This window comes from Monopterus albus, unplaced genomic scaffold (assembly GCF_001952655.1).
Source record: "Monopterus albus unplaced genomic scaffold, M_albus_1.0 scaffold66.1, whole genome shotgun sequence".
Lineage (NCBI taxonomy): Eukaryota > Metazoa > Chordata > Actinopteri > Synbranchiformes > Synbranchidae > Monopterus > Monopterus albus.
In genome coordinates, this window is record NW_018127946.1 from 1,280,342 (window position 1) to 1,289,147 (window position 8,806).

The following is an 8,806-nucleotide window of genomic DNA, read 5'->3' on the forward strand; positions in this document are numbered from 1 at the left end:
ATATGTTTTAACTCCAATCAGAATATTCATGATGTTTTCAGTGACTGCTTTCTGAGTCATAATGTTTGTAGGTACCAGAAATGTAGCTGATGGTTTAAGACAGTGGAAGCTAGGTGTCTGGTCTACTGTTTAGGGTGCATATGACCCCATTGTGTTTCCAGCTAGGTCCTGTGGTGCATGTCATACCAATCAGTCCTGCTCTGTATTTCCTGTCCATGTCAACACTCCAAGCTGTCAAAAAATGACTGGGAGGGCAACTTGCACAGAAGGATGTTTTTGAGCAGCCTGATGTTTTCACAGTTCTCCAGTGCTGCCAACAAAACACACCACTGTTATTGTGTGTGTTAGCTACCTGGCATTCTCACTGCAAACATCATTGGTCCCTCTTTGACTGAGAACATATCAGGCCCTGGTCATACTGTATCTGCCAAATATGTGAGAAAGACAATTGTGTTCCATAACACGCCAGGGCTGCCCATCACATTCTCTCCCTGATTTCAAACCTTCACTCCAGTTTACTGCTTGTCCATTGGAATGACTTACAAAATATTTCAAAATGGGAAAAAGTCATCTCATACATACACTTTGCTTTTAAGGGTTATGGTTTTCAGAAACCTAAAACCAAAACACATGTGTAAAGTTGATTTTAGTGACTGAACATTTTTGTGTTGCTCTAGTCTCCAGATTAAGATTATGCCTGCACTGCCACTAACCATGTTTTTTTTTTACTGCTTTCTGTAATAGATACATCACATATCCAGTTTTACGCCAGTCATCCAAACGCCCCATCAAGAGGACCTTTGCCTCTTGCCATTCATGTTGCAAAAGCAGTTATTACTCATTACTCCCAGTTAAGATTCACAGATGTAGACATTTCCAATCCCAGTACTACCTAGACGTTGGCCTGCCTGATGTTTGCATCATACCCACCATCTTCAGTATGAAATGAGTCCGGTGTGAGAACTCCTTTTTGCCTTTACAGTTAGAAAAAGACTGGTGTTGCAACATATAGGCCAGGGGATATAAAATGCTACTTGGTTGGTTTCTCTGGATCAGGAGTCAGGATGTCATTTATTACAATGTTCAATGAGTTGCAGTGTGAATATTTGGAATCTTTTTAGAGTAATGCTTTTTCAACACCCTGATTCAATAAATCACATCAATTAACCGATGAATTCAGTGCCACTATTGGTAACCCTAGATATCTACCAGAGCATGTCTTGTTTCATAGATGTGTTTAGGAACTCAACTCTCACAATTCTGAGTCAAAAGGTGCCCTTGTCAATATATATAAGCAAGCTAACTTCTTAAGGGTATACATTTCTTGTAAATAGAATATTCCTGATAGTTTTTGATCAGTATGTGTTAATGGTATGTCTGTTTATCAAATACATTATAATATGGTGTAAATATGCTCTATATTTGTCATTTCAATCTAATTTTCCACTGTCCCACTTTAGGAAACATGTTCCCTAAAGTGGGACAGTATGATTTGCTTAATGTGGGACACTTCTAAAAGTGCTATAGTCAGGCAAAAATGTGTGGAGGGGTATGGATTGTGCAATAAAATGGTTTATTTACAGGGTTCTAGTCTTCTAATGCTTTATTTTTGAATATTGTGCATAAATATTTATGCCATCTGGTACATTGATAGCGGAGTGGTTTTGGCAAAGTAACATAGGCCTACATACTGTATGCACATTGGTGTTCAAGTCCAACTGCTGACATGTGTTGCAGGTCTGCCCCCATCTTTTTCTGCCTCCCCTGTTTCCTGTCTGCTTCTCTGCAACCCACTGAACAATAAACGTGTTTTTAAAAAGTCCAAAATAATTAGGGAAAAATGGTTTTAGGCTAAGTGGATTATTGACTGGGCCATCAAAGAAAAATACCTGTCAAACCACAGCAGCTTAAGCAAATACAAAGTAGAAATATGGCTGGGTAAAGCCACAAAGTATTTAATCTTTACTCTTACTCTTTGCTAAGGTGAGGGTAGGAGTCAAGAGCAGTTTACAAGTATGTCAGGGCTGTTAAGGTGCTGTAGGTTAGAGCTGGAAATTTGTGTCAGTTGTCAAGGGGCACAACAAATTTATGAAACACACACTCACAAAAAACAGACAAAAACATGTGCTGTTTCTCTGTGTGTCTGTAGCATATCCATAATTTGTCATGTAATAATTTACGTGTAAATTAACTAAAAAAGATAGCTGAATAAAGAGTATATATTACAAAAATTATGATGGCATGGCCTTTATACACACTGCAAGGACCAATGATAGGAAACGTAATTTATCATGAATACCACTTCAATAGGAATGCTAACTTAACTTTTGGCACATTTTACTGTGTATTGCTAACTGGCAATGTTAGCTTTAGCTAGGTCTAGCCATAGCTACTGTACCTCCCTCATTAGCTTTAGAGTGGTTTAGTTTGAGCTATCTCTGGCTGTCTCATGAGTACACACGTTACCAAAAGAAAAATGGAAATTAGACAATAATTTATGACATTGTAAAACAAGTGTGAAAAAAAATCTGTTTTGACCAATTGTGGGCATTAAACCTTTGCAAGGCATTCTTGTTTATATTTGTTTGTTTAGATGTTTAGACAGTTTCAAATATCTGCAAGTCTTTCAGATAAAAAATTTAAGTCATCTCCATTTTAACTGCAAAACAATCCATTGTCATCTTAAGGAAGCTCAGCTGATTCCAACATCCCAGTAAATTTAAACTGCTGCTTTAAATCCCCCAATATGAATAGACTGACAACAAATATCCAATTACATGTCCTTAGTCAATTTGTCAAGTCATGGCCGTGACCACTGCTAGTACTCGACATACCCTTTACACCGTGATATTAAACCACTCCAAATGCACTTATTAGGATTAAATTTTCCCCTTCGGGTCAAATCCCTGTTTAGTCAGGACTTCTCTGCTTTCAAACTCTCAATAAAACAAGTCAGCTTCAATTAACACTCATAAGTAAAGAAGGGCCTCTTTTCACAAGGTTATTGAGTTGACATTGAATTCAGATAATGCTGTAACCAAGAGCTTTCCAGGGAGGCATGCTGTGTCCCTTGCGTTTTTGCTCTACCAGACAGCTTAATAATGGGGTTACAAGGTTGTATTAGTTGTAATCTTGCAGATACCCTGTAACATCCTATGAAGGTTTCTTGAAAAGGCTAATCTTTTTTCATACTGTGCACGTGCTATATGTCATATTTATCAGATGCTCTTTTTATTGCAGTACAGTGACGCATGTTTAAAAGCTTCATGGGGAGCATGTTTGCTTGGTTGGGTTATGCAGCAGATGTTCCTGATAGGCTGTTAAGATTGTAGGTTCGGGTCCCGTGTAGGAATGTACTGTAGGTGCTCTAACGACATCTCTTCAAGTTCATTGACCTGGATTTGTAAATGATATGAGCTTTGATATAAAGAAAAACTGCTTTGCTGAACTGTAAAATCATGTCACATGTGCAGCTCCCTTCCTCTGTAAACTTCACATTGCCAGCACAGCAAGTTTCTTACTGACTCCAGAATTATGATGGGGAACCTAAATCTTGTGCTTTATGGCACATAATGCATTCTGTTTATGATTCTCTGTAATCTGACAGACTCACACACTAAAGCCTTTTTATACATGTGCTGTAACATGACCACATAAGCACCTAAAAAAAAGCCATAGTATGTGTATATACAATAAGTACTGTATGTTGTGACTCATGTACAGTATTTGGATGTTTCTAATGATGGCAAATATGAATATGTCATGGGGCTATGTGAGTGAGCACAGTTGTGTGTACTGACTTTGGTGAGTAAGCAAATGTGCAGAAGGCTGAAGGTGTGGCAGGCGTGGGGGAGGAAAAGGAGCAATGCGCCAACACTGTGCAGGGTTTTTGAAAGGAAGGCAGTAGAGCCTGGAGGTAGCGTAGTGCTGGATGTGACGAGGAAGTAGAGAGATGGGTTCCAGCACGGTGCCTGACCAGGGTGAATGTGACGCTAGCTGGTCTGACTGCATAAGATACTGCTGCAATAAAAGCAAGGTTTCAAAACTGAGGACAGTTGAGCAGATGGGGAAAAAAAAGAAGGTAAGGACTTTAAAAAACACATTGGAGGCATTTTATGTAAATGATTTGTGGATGAAGGGGGAAAGGTGAATTTTGTTTTACAGTAATGAATGAAGAAAATGCAAGAAACTGGGAGAAGTTAGATGAGCCAGTAGAGAGATGATGACAGAATGAAGGAGTAATAAAGAAAATGACATCTGGAGGTGAAGAGACTTTGCTAAAAGGAATTTATACAGAAGAGACATGCAGAGTACAGATAATTTGGATAATTTTGGCAATCAACTATCTCTATGTATTATTCATGTTTATAATGGCTGCCGCTCCATGGCTCCTGAATCACCTGCAGTTTTGAGCTCACCAGGCCTTTCCTGTGACTGACAAGGCTGATGAGTCACTAGAGATGATCTAATCCCCCTTCTTTCCTCATGGGAGACCTAAACAACAAACATTCTGTGGCATCAGCAAGACAACTACATCATGACACAACTATGACACGCCACCTGTTCAAGGGGATAAACAATACACGCACTAGCTGTGCAAAATAAAAAAAAAATGCAATCTTTGGTAAAGCACATACAGTTGACCAGAGCCCTGCATGTAAACAAACCATATTCACAATAAGTAAACAAACCATTTATGTGCTGTTATAGAGATTGCTGCCTATGCATTGAGATTTAGGAAGGTTTTCTCACTTATTTTATTTCACCATTTGAGCAGAAAGTTCAACAACATGCCTCAACCTTCATCCCTCAACACCAAATGCATAAACAAGAATAAACCACATTTTCTCATAGCATCATGGATCAGTTCAGATACTCTCTCCAGCATCACACCGAATTGTCGTGAAGAAAACAAACCACACTTCTTTGAAAACAGATTAAACTAAAGGCTTTTTATAATACCTTGAGAGTTGTCTACTGGGACATGTGGACGAAATGTCTAGACTCACACCCACTGTCCAGTTTTTATTTGACCTATGAGCAAAGACAGTAGCCATTAAATAACGTGTCAGTGAAATTAGAGCAACTGCAGCTCATTAAAGGAACAATATGACATATTCAGAAGCATGCTTGTTTTTTTTTCTGAGAGTGAGATGAGAAAACTGATAATAAATTATTGTGTGCATTAAGTAAAGCGTGCCATCAAGTCAGATAAAATTGCACTTGTATGCATAATTTTTCATGTGAATCTCTTGTGGTAATGGGGGCGATCTTAATCCAGCAGGGAATGGTGAACTCTACCATTTCCAAAAAACAACTACAACATATATAGAGATAACTGCTGAATTTAAATTGAATGGCTGCTCCAGAAAACAAGTAAAATGATCTTTAGAAAGTTGTTGTTAAATTGTGTATCACAACTTTCTATGCAGTAGCAAACAGTGGCAGGAAAAGGTATGTGAACCAACTGAAACTGCGAGCTTTGTAAGATTAACTGATCATATACTGTGATTTAAAAAAAACTAATAACACAATTATAATGTTTAGGGCCATTGACCTGCAGCATCAACTCATACTTGATCTTCTGAGATCTATTTTATGATGCATGGCTCATGTCAGCAGAAGCTTCTTGCATAGAGTAAACTCAAAAAGACTGAGTGTGCTTTATAAGACAAAGTAGCTCTAACCCACACCTCCACTCTGGTTTCATTGATTGGACTCTAGGTTTGTTAACTCCTGACTCCATTAACCTGGGGTTCAAACATTTTTTTTCTAATATATTCAGTATGAACAAGAACAATACAACCGTGTGTGCATTTTCAATTAAAACGGATGGTCACATTACTAACTGTGTGTCTCCTCTCTCCCGTAGTGTGTCCTCTCTCTATACAAATAAAATTTGATTTGATTTGATGGTGTTTGTTCATAACTGTAACTTGGATGAAAATCTGAAAATATTCCAAGATACATTTCTGCAGGTGATTTCAAAGGGTTCCTTTGTCACTGTATGACACACACACACACACACACACACACACACACACACACACTTTCTGGTTTTTCTAATCCTGCCCTCGAAAAAGATGTACAGAGTTACAACAGCTTCACTCAATACAATAGTAAATTTCTTGAAAACTCTGTGACATTTTCTCATAGTTTTATAGGTGTGCTCCTTAACCACTTACTGTGACATTATGATTTGAAAATGCCAGAGTGGTGGGATGCATCATTACTCCCACTTTTGTCAAAATCTGATCAACTGTGTCTATGGTAATGTGTGTGAGGGACAGATGGACAAACAAATGAACAAACGTTTGTTCATTCCTTCATCCATCTGTCCCTTTTAAGCAGTACTCATTCAAGCTTGACAACCTTGTCCAAACTGCATCTTTGGGGGTGGGTGATAATGTGTGCGTTGCACGCAAGCAGAAAGGTCAGTGAGGCATCTTAGTTGGTGTTGGAGTTGGTGAACAGAGTCATCACTAGCTAGTAACTATGCTGAATGCAGGCCTTATTTCATTGTTATTAGAAGGGAATAACACATTAGCAGCCTTGCTAAATTTTACTTTCACACATAACACCAGATGCTGACAACAGAGCTTTAATATATATTTTTAAAATTTTTTTTGTCACTCTCATCATATCATATAGCTGCAACTGGATGAGGAGTGAAGAGTAGGAGTAGAGGAAAGGGCTGGAAGGAAAAGATGTCACATGACAGATGGGGAGAGACAACTAAGAACACTGAAGTGATGGGAAGCAGAGACACATGAAATGAGCAATACAACGCTAACCTAACTGTGTTTAATTTTAGACACATCGACCCCCAGCTGAACCGATGTACTGATTTTTGTGGTTGTGACCTGCTCAGGGCTATTTTCAGTCCAGCCACTTTCACTCCTCAGCCACAGTATGGATTTACATAACTTACATCTGTGGCATGAAAATCAATCAATCCAGGCTGTAGGTGTCAGAAGACAGAGGGAAAAAACAGGTCGCTGTACCACAAAACTTAATCCAGAAATAAAAATGGTGGACTCATCCTCTGGGGTCACAAATGTTGGCATAAAATTATTCGGCAGTTATTTTTATCTGGACTGACACTGCCTAAACTAATGCTAGCGTGGGCAAAATGTCTGTATGTTCCCATACTTTCAGTCATGTAATGTATTTTCAATATACAGCTGTCGTGCTTGAAGTCGGAGCACTTACCTCCACTCTGTGGCTGGGTTAGCTCAGTCGACTTCGCTCCCTCTGGGTATTTGTTGTCTACAAAATATCTCACTCCCACTAAATATAACTTTGCCTCTGCTCCTCCAACTCTGACCTGACTATCACTTGAGTTTTTCACTCAAATACACAGACACAAGCCCCTAAACAGAAAAGCACACAAATCCACTGAAGCATCTATGCAAGTGCAAGCACATCCCCACACATAGCTTTAATCTCCACTAATAGTAATTAGTGGCAGTAGGTATTGTGAGACTCACTTAATGCTGGTGAAAACAAACAGACATAGAGGACACAGGGAGCATGCAGAGGAGGGACTACGGTGAGGCAGCCTTGAGTGCAAGGCATTTGGTGCTGAGACTAACTACCCCTCTCAGAGTAGTAGCCCCAGTCTATCACAGGGCTACAGACAGTCCCAATATTTCAATACTTCTAAATCAGGGTTTCCCAAAGTTTTCAGCCTGAGACCCACAAAATATTGTTGCAAAAGACCCGCGACCCACTCACCCCACATGTGTAGAGGCCTGAAAATAGTTTTGTAAAATTTGACACCCCTAAAATTTTATTTTCTTATTGTACAGTTCTATTTTACTGATAGTATTCATTTGGTTCCTATTACATCTCTTTTGAGTTGGGCGTATTTCTCATACTGGCCAGTAGATGGCGCATCACGCGCAGCAGTGGTAGAGAGTAGGCCTGGTGGCACGCCAGAGGAAGACTTCATTCCTTGTGTGAAATAAAGCTGTTGAAACGTGTATTCTGCATATTTTCTATCCCAGGTTGGTAAAGCCTAAACGTACAAGTTAAATGCAAACTGTAAGAGTTGTATTGTGTCGGGGATGATATTGATTCATGTGATATGGGGTGAAACGGGTTTTGTTGTAGAGTTTTGAGTGAACAGTGAATCGTGTTTGTAAGCTAGCCTGCTAACGCTAGTGGTCAATTTAATGGGATACGATGTGGGAGAAGCTAACCCAATGGTACAAGGAGCCTTGTGAATACTACAGGTAACACTTTTATGACATGGGTTCATGCAATATGACATTTGCTGGTTTTATTTGTCACCCTGTGTGCACATTTTCGGTTTATTACCAAATACCAGAAGGGCTATTGTGAAAATGTAGAAGATACGTAGCGGTCATGTTCAAGTTTAAAAGGGAGCAGCGCCACCTCAAGGACATTGTTTGTGAATTGTATATTGAGCTAGTTGATTAGATGTATATGTTTCATGGTTTATTGTTAAAAATATTAATATTTGTACAAGTTTAAAGACCACCCAGTAGTTCATTTGTTAAAGGTGAATTGTTAAAAAGGGTTAAAATGTTAGGTATTTTTAGTCAGATAGAAATTGGACAGATACTTTATGTATTAGAAATGTTTAGTGGAGATAGGATGTCTAGTTAGACTGTTAAATGCTTAGTCATGCTTATGAGTTTCTACAGGGTACATCTGGTCAAGGATAACTAGAGAGAAGAGTTGATGACTGTCAGCAGACAGGGTGTTTAATATTATTATTATGACGTGTATAACTGTAGCCTTAGCCATAATATGTTCTTATGTTTAAGTCACGACATGT